This window comes from Vulpes vulpes, chromosome 13, assembly GCF_048418805.1.
Source record: "Vulpes vulpes isolate BD-2025 chromosome 13, VulVul3, whole genome shotgun sequence".
Lineage (NCBI taxonomy): Eukaryota > Metazoa > Chordata > Mammalia > Carnivora > Canidae > Vulpes > Vulpes vulpes.
This window is the reverse complement of record NC_132792.1, coordinates 48,016,686-48,030,487: the sequence shown is the minus strand read 5'-3', so window position 1 is coordinate 48,030,487 and position 13,802 is coordinate 48,016,686. Positions and strand designations below refer to the sequence as shown.

The 13,802-nt window shown below is 35.3% G+C and overlaps 1 protein-coding gene across 30 annotated transcripts in view; it reads left to right on the top strand.

Annotated features, from left to right (window-relative positions):
* The window catches only part of RALYL (RALY RNA binding protein like), a 698,808-nt gene that overhangs the window by 585,249 nt on the left and 99,757 nt on the right, over nucleotides 1–13,802 (top strand). The gene's annotated exons all lie outside the window — the stretch shown is intronic.

Here is a 13,802-nt window from a genome sequence, read left to right as displayed (position 1 = left end):
TCATCCCATATCATTGGATGCGTTATATCCTCAGCAGTATTGCTGTCTGTGTTTTATAAAGACTTCACCAAAATGTTCACCAAGCTCTTTGATGACCTTGGAAATTCAGCAGATGAATGAATGCATACAACAGCCCGTATCCTCTACAAAAGCCAAATGAGGCATACAAGTAATTTTCTATATTCTCACCCTGTAAGGTTAACGCTCAGATTGGTTTTACTAATTCCTCTGTACCGCAACTTCACTATTCTTAGGCTCTAGTAATTTTTTTTTTTTACTTTTTTACTGTTTCTCTTGATCTAACCTAGTGTTTCTTCTCCCTTTTTTCCTAAATCTAGTCATTTTTTATTACTTTCTCTTAATCTAACCTAGTATTTCTTCTCCCCTTTTTCCTAAATCTTCAAAATCTATGTCTGTCTCTTTCTCCTTTTCTCTCATTTCACTTTTATTTCTCCACTCCACGCACATTGATCACTCTTCTGAATGTAGAGCTGAGAGCCATGAAGCTAATTGAGTAAAACCAACACCTGCCTCCTCTGGTAGCATTCTGAGTCACAATACATGTTCTAATAATAATATATTGTTGACAAGAATAGACTTGTACTATTATATTTTGCTAATTAAGAGTCAGCAAAGCTGTTTTTATTGATATTAGCAAATAATCCTTTGACTAACATATTAAAATGTCTCGTTAGGGCACTTTTGCATACTGAGCATTATGGTTGATGTTATAAAGTTTCAAAAAGTTCCGGAAGATACTGTAGCTTAAAGGCAATCATTCCATAGTTGATGGGGGGAAAAATCACATATAGGCAACCATTATATCCATGGTTAATGACCAGAAACTTGGGATGGGGTAGATTTTTAAATGACCACATTAGTTTTCTTCTATGACTTTTATTCACAATCCTTGAATATTTCTGTCACTCCTTGAGCAATATGGTTCCCTTTCCACTTTCTACTCCTCATAAAAGCATTTGAGAAAACTATTTGAATCATGAGAATCAAAATAATTGTTAGGGATGCTGGGAGAGAAAATGGAGTAGATGCATTTATTAGAGGATTTTATGAAAAAAATTAAAGGTCAAGGTGATCTGGTCCAAAAAAAATCGTTAGAGCATGCTTCTTTCCTTCATTGATCATCAGCTCCTATTGTTAAAAACCTTTAAGCCTGAAGAGATCTTTTATTTTGAATGCATATGTGTCCTGCCCTCAAGTCAAGAGGGCTGAAATAGCTTCTCTTCATGCCTCACTTAATGCAGTTTCTCTGCAGCATTTCCTGTTCTCCCAACTTCTTTGAAATAGAATTCATTTTTTACTTTGTACCTCTCTTTTACAAGGGCAGACTCTAAGTAATCTTTGTTTTAAACTTATCAGTATCTTAAAACTCTGTATTATAGACCTGAAAAAAGTTTCCAAACAAGAATGACATATAACTCAGCAAATGCCTGAAATGGGAAAACTGGCATGGCAGTAGGAAAATACTGCTGTCCCTTAAATAGGTATTAAAAGTTAAGTGGGATAAAACATGCAACCCAAATGGTTCTGTAGACGGGATACTTTATTATACACTTCATCATTTTCCTCCAAGAAAATTATTTTAAATAAAATTGTCTAAAGTTTGGATGAGTCTCTCTCCTGACCTTGAGAGTGAACATAATGGACACATATGAGACTATTGGGCAAAGGTAGTCTAATATAGAGAACTATTATTCAAATTTGTGACTTTTAATTCTGTCGCTTAAAAGGAATTAATGCATGGTATATAGTCTTTGGTATGAGTTGACCTGTCAGTCCATAACACTGAGTTTTTCTAGGACCCTGCACACCTGACATTATAACTTTAATTCTGTGTGCAATAAAAAATCATATTAATGAGTAGATCAATTCTAAATATTGCATACTTCAGTCCATTCCCTGCCAGTGTCTTAAAGCACTTGTTAATATGTACTTCTAGAAGTTGCTTTTGCCTTTGTAGGCTCAGACACTTACAAGCTATGTGTATTGGTTTAGGCAATTACTTGAACCCTCAAGCTTTGGGTTCTTATTTGTGATATGGAGATTAAATTAGATAAATTCGAGGCGCCTGGGTGGCTCAGTCAGTTAAGGGTCTGCCTTTGGCTCAGGTCATGATCCTAAGGTCCTGGGATCAACCCCCACATCAGGCTCCCTGCTCAGCAGGGTTCTGCTTCTCCCTCAACATCCCCCCCCCCCATGTGCATGTGCATTGGTGCTCTCTCTCTTTCTCAAATAAATAAATAAAATCTCTTAAAAATAAATAAGAAAATTTAGATCAAGTATTTACGACTGTTTTTGGTACATAATTGCTTGTCAGTGTTAGCTTTTATTACAGATATGGAAGGTACAGTCACTTATAACATTCCAAAGAGTCAATCAGAGAGCTCTGAAGTAGTTCAGAGAATGAAACTCCACTTTAACTCCACTTTAACAGGGCCTTCTTTGAGTTACACATGGAAACTAAAAGCTGTTTTCATAATGGAGAGAAAAAAAAACAAAAATTGGGAATGGAATAAGCTATCAAACAAAGATGAGTACAGATAATTGTTTTGTATTTTAATGATGAAAACTAATAATTGTCATTAAAGTTTTTTAATGGAAAGAAATATTGAAAAAATTTAAAAATATATCTCTTCTTAATATACATTAGGGATCAAAATTCTTCCTTTCGTAAATGTGCTATACTAATTCATTATGATATAAAAATATTAAATGTCACAACGTAAATTCAATCTGAATATACCAGGGGAAAAATTTGTCACAAAGTTATAACATAGGAAATATTTGCTTATGGAAAAAGATTAGGGAATTGTAAAAGGAGGTTAAGTGAAACCTCAGATCTCAGAACGTCAACCGAAGATTGATATGAAAGGAGCTTTCTTTCATACGCACCAGTAAATGATTAATAAAATAACGTCATTAGGAAAAACAAAAAACAAAAAAAACCCAAACCTTAACCTAGAGTGAGGCAGGAAGGCTTATCCCAGAGTCTGATTCTGTTTACCCAGGGTTAGGCCAATAAATGCAGTGTTTTCCAAGGCTGTTGAGCCAAGCCTGGAAACCACTGTCTCATCATGGTTGCATTCTCCTGACTCCTTCTCTTACAGACATACACAGATTGTTCTCACAGACATCTTCAGTCCTTAGAATGTTTGCAGAAAATCTTTGAAATATAACTTCCCACAGTCTTTCCCTGTTTGGGATGCATATGGTGGAGGTAGACACATTGATCTAGAACTGTCTTGAGGTTCACTCATCAGAGACCAGAATACATGTAAAGAGACCAGATGATATGCCATGGAAGCCTCCGTGGTACACAAGGAGCTCACTACCTATGCTCAGGTGCATCAAGACTCCTTCTGATGTTTACCCAGACCAAAGGCTAGAAATTAATTAAATATTTACATTATTAAACAATATAATGTAAATATTTAATAAATACTCTATTAAATAATAATATACTTATTACATACATTACATTTATTAAATATATGATACAAAAGTATTTGTATTTTAAGTAAAATAAATTTAAATAATAGATTTAAAAATTAAAATTCTTTCCCCTCTCGCTCACCCAACAGTAAAACACATCAGTTAAGCAAACTTGTTTTTTAGCGTGGAGCTTAGGCTTGCATGTTGCAAGAATACTAAGTGTGTGATAGTCTACTCACTCGCAAAACGTTCCATTTTAGAGCAATTAAGAAAACTCTTCTGACAAATGTTTCCTTTTATGTGGCATCAGATAGAGTCTGATTTTGGAAATAAGCTGGGAGAAAACAGGCATCAAGTTTGCATTTAAGAAAGTGAACAAGAACCAAGTGATCATCTCAATTAAGATTCTAAGATACAAATCTTAGTTTAAAACCAGTCCTGCCTTGAAAAAGCTTTTACAGCTTTTTAATGAAAAATACAGATGAGAGGAAAGGAAGCTCCTGTTCTTTGACGTTTAAGATTCACAGCATAAAAGGGCATGTCAAGACAATGCATGAGTTCTCTTCAAGTACAAGTGACTGTTGACACTTTGCAGACACTGAGCCGCTTTAAAAATATACTCAAGGCACTAAATGAAATTTTCCATGTGAATTATTTCTTCTTACTTCTTCAGCATGAAGTTGACCTTTTAAAAGACTTTAAATATGAGTCAGTTGTATTTTGGAATCGAAATTTTGGTTCATACCAGTATTTCAGAAGATGAATTTTTGCACGAGTAGCTTTATTATAAGAAGGATTATTTATCACGTGGGTAAAAAAAAATTGTTCAGACTTTTTTCACTGTATTTGGATAATTTAAGTAACTAAGGGGTGCCTGGGTGGCTTAGTTGGTTAATAACGTGTCTAACTCTTGATTTCAGCTCAGGTCATGATCTCAGGGTCCAAGGATCAAACCCACATTGGGCTTCACACTCAACCAGGAGTCTGCTTGAGTTCTCTCTCTCACTCTCACTCTGCCCCTCCCCTTGCTCTCTAAATAAATAAATAAATAAATAATCATAATAATTTTAAGATAATACTGATAAACCTCAGAATTATTATTTCTCAAGCTTGTCTGAGAGACAGTCAAAACAAATCAAGGATAAAAATAGAATTACTATATTTATCTCTATCAAGGCTCAGTGAGTGAGCTAATCAAGGCCCAGGCAAGCCTGGATCCCCTATATCCCCTAAGACACAGTGGACCCATTCTACTAAGTCCAAACAAGAGGGAACGAACACTGCCAGGACAGCAAAGCTCACTTTACATCTAAAATTGGTCTTCACATAATTGCTAGTAGCTATATTTTTAAAAATAATTTTGCTTGAGAGATATTTTCCCCTTTTATTTCCAGTCTTCTAACTGAATTTGGATCTTCAATATACTTCTGCTGTTGGTATGAAGACATTATTAAATCTTGACACTCTTACTAGGTCCAGTACTTATGTTATTTTACTTTGTCCAGGTTTTGTATGAGACCTTATATTTACTAATAGATAGTATACATTGTTATAGTGTTAGCTACCTATTTTAAGAGCTTAAATTCTCTCTCTTTTTAAAGATTTTATTTATTTATTTGAAAGAGAGAGTATGAGCAGGGGAAGGGCGGGGGGAACAAGGAGAGGGAGAACCAGCCTCTCTGCTAAGCAAGGAGCTTACCTCAGGGGCTCTATCCCAGGACCCTGAGATCATGACCCTGAAAAAGTCATACTCTTAACTGACTGAGCCACCCAGGGACGCCTAAGAGCTTAAATTCTGTAACTTGGTTTCCTTGGTTTGAATTCCATTCAAGCTAGTTACTTCCTAGCTGGGTGCCTTGGGCAATTTGTTTAACTCTTCTGAGCCTCATCTCCTCACCTGAGGTAATAACTTACTCTTAAGGCTGTTTTGAATGAGATAATATTGCAAAGTGCTTAAAACTGTGTCTGACATCTAGTAAACAGGAAATAAATACCAATTACTATCAATATCCTGTGGAATAATTACATTATATTAATACCTTTTTCCTAAAGGAGTAAGTCCCACCAAATGACAGAAGTGTCAATTAATTGAATCCCAAATACCTGAATATCCAAATCCTGGTAATGCAGGTGAATTCTGGGCATAAAAGTCCAAAAGAGAGTGAAATCAGCACAGGAATGAAGGCCTGCCTTACGGGGGAGATTTTTGAGGAAGATAGATAAGAAAAAGTAAAATAGCATTAAGACAGGAAGACAATTCCAGAAGGTACTTAGATTTATAGAAACATCACACACAATACTAAAAACTTTAATAATAAGAGCATGAAAAAGGGAAGGCAATACCAATTTAGGGATGGTTTCAGTGGAACATCAAAACATAAAAAAGAATTATATGACTGCTATAAAATCATTCAGGAATTAAGAGTTTATCTTAAGAACTGAGAGGTTGAAGGAAATGGCCAGATTGTCAGGTAATTTTTCTAGACAAAAAGTAGGACCTGAGTTAATCCTCAAGGTGAGATTAAGAATTCAATACAAAAAAAAAAAAAAAAAAGAATTCAATACAAAATTGAGAGAGGGAATAGGATGAGCTTCCTTTTCATTCTGTGGATTCAGTAGAGTCATTGCATGTTGTATGTTTGCTTGTCTGGTTTTTAACCGAAGAGTAATGATATCCAAAGTGAGGTCATAGTGAAGGCGTTTAGAAGGCTTTTGCAATAGTTCAGGCATGACTTGAAAAGACCCATGACTTAAGCAGAACAAAATCACCTTACACTTGTTACAGTGGCTATTATCAAAAAGACCAAAGATAATAAATGCTGATGATGATGTGTAGAAAAGGGAACCTTTGTGCACTGTTGGGGAGAATGAAAATTGGTGCAGCCTCTACAGAAAACAGTGTGAAGGTTCCTCAAAAAAATAAAAATAGAACTACCATATAATTCAGCAATTCCACTTCTGAGTATTTATACAAAGGAAATGAAAACACTAATGTGAAAAGATATCTGTGTTCCCATGTTCATAGTAGCATTATTTATCATAGCAAAGAACACCTCCGTGTCCATTAACAGATGAATGGATAAAGAAAATGTTATATATATGAAATATTATATATTGCTATATAACAGAATATTGCCCAGCCTTTAAAAAGAAGGAAATCCTGCCATTTGTGACAACATGGATGAACCTGAAGGGCATTATGCTAAGTGAAATAAGTCAGATGCCAGACATAGATACACAAATACTGCATGATCTCACTTACAGGTGGGAGCTAAACTAGCTGAACTCAGAAACAGGGAGTAGAATGGTGGTTGCCTAGGAGTTGGAGAATTAGCAAAGCAAAGTTTCAGTTATGGAACATGAATAAGTTACAGGAATCAGAACATGACTGTAGCTAATACTGTAATGTATACTTGAAATTTGCTTTAAAAGCAGATCGTGTCATTGTAAAAAAAAAAAAAAGGTAACTAGGTGAGGTGATGGATATGTTAATTAGCTTTCATTAAGGCAATCATTTCCCAGTGAATGAAATGACATAAAGGCACATATATAAAGTCATGTCGTACACCTTAAATATATAAAATTTTCATTTACTAAGATCTGTAATGAAAAATAATAGAAAGGAAATGCCTGATGAAAATAACATTTTGGGGAGAGTTTTAGAATCAGTGAGTGATGGAGTGATGACTTAGGGGTTTTTCAGCTGAACTTTGTGGAATCATGGTGAGAGTAGGACAAGCTAAAATCCAGGTGTAGCATCAAAACTAAGGGAAGGTTAACAAGAAACTGTCCCTCAGCTCTTAAATACACCCATCGGACATCCTGAAACTACTAATGGCCAACTCAGTGCCTATCTCTTGATGATGTGGCTTCGATTTTCTGTGAGTCTCTAGGGAGAAAGTGATAAGGGGATAAAGCCAATTTTCCTCTTCTAAAAATCTATTTTTTTTATTTGTTTAGACTCAGACAGTGCTACCACAAAATTAATGATTCCTTTAGCAACGGCACTGTTTCATTTTTTCCTAAGGCCCTCCAGGCTGCTTCTCTGGAGAGTACACAAAGTTTCCACGGCGCTATTTTTGTAATCTAAAGCAGTTGTGCTCTCAGGCCTGATGCTACAACTGTAATTTTAATTTATCAACCTGCCACTCAGGGAAATGCTGTAAAAACATTTGAAAGCTTAAACCCATTATTTATTTCTGCACCTGTCAATGCCACTCTTCTGTACTTGTCAAAATCATTTAAACTGCACTGTGATAGCATATACAATATCACCAATAAATTGGGTCATCAATCATGTATGTATATATTTTGACAGTGGTGTCTTGAATGCATGGGTTCCAGAACACATTTTTAAGGAGCAAGAATTCATTACTCTCCAATAATAAAATAGAGGAGAGTCATCAAAAACAGTCCTTACCATTTGAAAATGTCCTAGGAAGCAGAGAGACTCATGGTGACTGAAACGACTTTTATTTCTTCAGTGAAATGTTCTCCTCGGGGAAAAGAAAGTAATTGCAGATTATAGCAGGCAGGAGTATAGTGTTACTTAGAGGGAAGAAAATACATAGGATCATTAAATAGATTTATTTAAGTTCTGCTTATAAAGAAAGCAGTGGTGCAGGACTTTATAGCTGATGATATTTCAAAAGAGTGTTATCAGCACTTCCACTACTGTCTAATTCATTCATATAATAAAGTGTCACATTAAGCCAAATGTCACAGTTCGTATCAGTTTTACTTTGAGAATTGGTATTTTTATATATCCTAGGCAACCTCCCCCCTCAAAATTTGGATGAGATCTTTGATCATAATGAATTAAGGTATTTAAAAGTCCACTTATCGTATATATATAGAGAGAGAAAGAAAGAACGAGAGAGATTCAACCATTAAATCTATTCAACTCAATAACAAATCTAATGTCATACACGCTGTATGTCCATTTAAGATAAAAATGCTGTTAAAATTGTAACTTAAAAAATAATTGGCTAAATAATTTCACCATATCCTCTAAACTCTTAGTCATAGCAATCCTAAACCACTTAATTATTTTAAAAAGGCAAGCCTAATGAGAAGTCCTTTAAAAACTACAAAGGGAAAAAAAAAAACTACAAAGGATTTATGATCACTTAATATCATATAATTTTAAATTAGCCAAACTAATTTGTAGACACCAAATACCCATACATAAGAAAATAAATAATTAAACTTGTCATACCTAAAATCTCACTCATGAGAAGAACTAATCTTATATGATGTTATGGAATCAAATTTAAAACAATTAAAGCTCTGACAGGTATATTAACTTACACAATTACCATGATTTCCTTGTTACCATCAGCACTGTTTTTGAGAAACATGAGTTTTTAAAGTGTCAAGCTCCATTGGGAAGAAGTGTCATGCTCCATTAAGCATATAATCTGACCAATAAAAGATATGTGTATTGGATGTATATATGAATAAAATACAAATGGTGGCTCAGATTATTTAGATGTCATATGTAGAAATACTACATGATTGATTCAGTTGGAAGTAAGATCTCCATTTCATATACTTTTAAAATCTGTCCTGAAGATACTCACTAAGGGATGCCTGGGTGGCTCAGCGGTTGAGTGTCTGCCTTTGGCTTAGGGTGTGATCCTGGTGTGGGGACTGAGTCCCACATCAGGCTCCCTGCAAGGAGCCTGCTTCTCCCTCTGTCTATGTCTCTGCCTCTCTCTCTGTGTCCCTCATGAATGAATAGATAAAAATCTTTAAAAAAAAAAACACTCACTAGAATTAAATGTTCAAAATAAATAAAGTTCTTTATTTCACTCAGTTAAAATCAGTCCATCTCCAAGGAAAGAAAACTAATTGACTTTACTTGAAGATAATAAACTCTTTTTCCAGGGCACCTGGGTGCCTCAGTCAGTTAAGCATTGGACTCTTGGTTTCAGCTCAGGTGGTAATCTCAGGGTCCTAAGATAGTGCCACCAGTAGGGCTCTGCACTCAGCATGGAGTGTGATTGAGACTCTCTCTCTCTCTCTGTCCCTCTAATCCTCCTCTTGCACTCTCTCACTCACTCTCTCTCTCAAACAAATAAATAAATAAATCTTTTAAAAAAAACTTTTTCCTATTTTTAAATATACCTAAAGTGGGCTTTGTAACAGAATCATACTTGCTTACCTAAATAATTTCTTGGCAGTGTTAGCTCTTCGTAAAGGATTCAAAGTATTGATTAGCCTTTATTTTCTGTTGTTCAGTGAATCTATACTGATTCTCATATAGAGAATATAGATATTATAAGTTTTCTAATACTGGAACACTAAGACACAGAGATGTGATGTAAACTCCATAAAGACACACAGCACATCAGTAGTCATTTTGGAATGGAGTCCATCCTTGGGATTTTGCTGAAAGAGCTGTCAATTTCATTCAAACTAATACTTCTGTCTTCTCTGTTTTATATTCATCTGAATCATCATGAATATCCACACAATAGCTTTAATTATTCAGGAAAATAATCATGTACATAAAGAGTTATTTATTGCTTCCAGAGGCAGTGTGAATCGCAAATTTACATTATGAAAGTGCTGGCAAAAGTTTTAAAGCCTCACTTCCCAATTAAATTCTGTTCATCCAGCCAAAAATGACTGATCTTTTTTTCATCAATCTCAAAATATGACCTTTTCAACACTTTTAATGACATTTTCAAAGTACAGAATACTTTTGATTCAGAAGATTCCCTACTTAACTCTGCAGAACAAATCAGTTATCACAGTATAATCGATAGCTACCAAATATTAGCAAAAGCCAGACATCACTTACGCTTTAGGAGCTTATCGGGGAAAAATGCATCGAAGAGCTGTATTTTGGCATGCCAACTAAGGAAAATATCAAAATGAAAAATCAACCCCTAAATGTTTCATGTTTTTAGATACATCATTTCTTTGGTGAAATTTTAATTAGATCACATTCAAAACTTACCATTAGAACCTGCAGGCCATATTCAACTTCAAAATAATATTACAGTGCCTCTGGTTTAACTCAACAGTAGACAACCCTTGATTATAATGAAAGCATAAAAAAGATGAAACACTTGATGAGATATTTCTCCCAGATCTTGGTTAAATTATCATATCATACAAGTGGTATTTCAGTAAAGTGTATGTTATCACCCAGTTGGATGCTAAAAATCTTGAAGGCCTTTTAAAAAGTGAGGCTCTCTAAAGAAGTTATTTTTTAAAATGTGTTCCTTAATCATGGGCCTTTGATTGTCAACGTTATTCTCGTGTCAGGTCACCATGTCAGACCACCAAGTCAAAGATTAGAGGGCTTCCCAATAAAGAAAGGCATTCATTCCTAATTTTCTTCAGTCACCAGGGTTTAGTTTGAAGCTCCTGAGAAAAAAATTTGATAGCATTGCTGCCCTTTGTACAATGAACAGCTGTCTAATTGCATTAAGTGCATCAATTCATTATCTGAAGGGCACTCTAAGTGTGTGTGCAAAATATTATGTGATAACAATGTCAGCTGCTGTTTGAAAACCAGCCTACTAGACAGAAATAGTTTCCTATTACTGTGATTGAATATTGAGTTTTCTTTCCATATCACAAAGATCACAACACCAAATTACCATTGGTGGAGAATTTAGTAAAGTAAACCTTTACCTTTGACAATGACAGATGAAGGGTGGCACTAAATTATTTAGAGTTAAGTGTTGAATGTATTGAAAATATTCTGCAATTCACATTATTTTTGGGGAAATTGCTAATTGCTTAACATTTAAACATTCAAAGTACAAACCAAGGGTTAAAAGCAAGAAGTCGATATTAAGATGCCATTTCATTCTAATCAAGATCCAGGATCTTTATCTTGATTTCTAAATATCAATTTAATTATATTTGTATAAGAATTAATTTATTCAGTACAAAATTCTTTGGAATCCTATTGCTAGGTGCAAAGCAAGGTACAAAGGTAGCCTGGAGCAGTGTTTTTCATAGCAGACTCAGTAAAATGGTGCCAGTCCATGACTGTTTGTTTTTTTTTACCAGTGTGACTACTGAAATACAAAAAGTAAGAGAAAGCGTTTAGAAACTTCTATTGCATTTCTATGCCACTTCAACATCTAAGTGTACAGTCTTGTATTTTATGAAATTATCAGTCTGTGATGAATGGGAAATTTTAAGATAAAAGGCTGATACTTCACTACAATAATTGAGAAATTGTGGGCAAGACTAAGTTTTTGCCTTTAAGGACCATACATCTCATGAAGAGGATAAAAACAAAGAAGCTGGTATCTAATACAAGGCATGGGTTGGCAATTCTAATCTGCTAAAGAAGATAAAATAAAAATAAGCAAGTATTTGTGATGTGAGACAATACTTGATAATTCTTAAAAGACAAGTTATGAATGAAAAGTCATGATGGGACACAACGAGACAGGTTCAGTTTCTGTTGTGGAAGTAGCGAGTAGTACCATTTGGCTGCACCAGAGGTATCTTAGAAGTGACACTGAATGACATAACTGGCAAATGAACCAGTAGCCACATCACAGGAGTCTGAAAAAGTTCATGTTCAACCTTCTTCAGTGCCACCCCTTTCTCCCCCTCTCCTGCCTCCTCTTTCCTCTCCTTCCCTCTTTCTGTTCTTTTGTCTCCTCCTTCTCTCTCTCATCCTTTTCCTTCTACTCTCTTCTTCTCTTCCTCTTGGCAATCTCCTACTTCCTACACCCCTTAGTACCTCCCCAGTTCCCCTCTCTTCTCTTTCTCTTCCCATATCTCCATTTAAAAAAAAAAAGGCATGCCTTCAAAAAGGAGCTTATGTTTTCATGTTTGATCTCCAGCTACTCCCTTTGCTTTTGCAAGAGATTCCACCATGAGGAGGAAAGTTAGTATATGTGAAATGTTCACTGAGGTGAAGTGTTGGGCTCAGGGAAGGGATGTGACTCCAGCATGGATCTGCCCCACAAAAAAAAAAATGAAAAAAAAGGGGGGGCACCTGGATGGCTCAGTGGTTGAGCATCTGCCTTTGGCTCAGGCCGTGACCCTGGGGTCCTGAGATCGAGTCCCGCATCAGGCTCCCTGCAATGGAGCCTGCTTCTCCCTCTGCCTATGTCTCTGCCTCTCTCTCTGTGTGTCTCATGAATAAATAAATAAAATCTGTAAAAAAAAAAAAAAAACAGAAATTACATAAATTCCTAACACTGCAATCCAACTCTTCACAATTGGGGGGGAAACCCCACCTGTATCTTAATGGCCTTTGGAAAACTTAGGGCAACCCTATGATGCTATTATTTTTCAACATTAGACCAGAATGAAATTTCTCTTTAAGACTTAGCAGTCTGTCATCTCAGAAAACTGACCATCCCAGAAGATCTGGAGATAATGACATTTTACAATCCCAGTAAACCCTTAGGACCTTGCTCCATCACACCCCAGTAGACCCTGTAGTTGACAAGTCCTGCATATATGTGGATGCATGCACACACACACACCTTCCATTCATGTTTTTAGTACCATGCTTTGAATTACGACCTACCAGCAAATGATCATCAGATATTTGACAAACTATTCTAACATGAAAGAAAAAACCCCAGAGAAAATCAGAACTCCTCAGTAGAGGAAATATAAGGAGTATAAAACTAAACAAGCAAAAAAATAAAGCCCTTAAAAGCCCTTAAAAACCTATAAATAATATCCCTAGAGATAGAAAAATATAACTATATAAAAAGTGTATTATTAAAAAGGAATATATGGACAACAAAAAAATTCTTATAAATATGAAGCATAACAGACATGAAAAATTCAGTGAAAGTCTAGAATATAAAAAGAGCACAAAGACAGAGATGGAAAATAGTAAATAAAAGATTTAAAAATAATTCAAGGCTTACTTCCAGAGATCAATATCTAGTAATACTTGTTTCACAAAGAGAAAACAGAGGACATAATCAAATAAGTAATGCAAGATAATGTCCTAACTGTAACATACAAGTTTTCAAATAGAATTATGCTCAGCGCAGTGAATGAAAGATGTTCTACACTTAGGTAGATTGATTACTATAGATAAGATCTTAAAACAGACACCTGAGTGGCTCAGTTGCTTAAGTGTCTGCCTTTGACTCAGGTCATGATCTCAGGGTCTAGGGAGTCTGCTTCTCTCTCCCTCTGTCCCTCCCCTTCCCCTGTTCATGCACAAGAGCTCTCTTTCTCTGTCTCTCTCAAATATATAAATAAAATCTTTTTTAAAAAAGACCCTAAACTTTCAAGCAGAGGAGTAAAAGCCACATACAAAGACTCAGAATCAAAATGACATCACATTTCTCAACATTAGGAACTTGCAGACAATGCGATAATGCCCTACAAATTCTGAG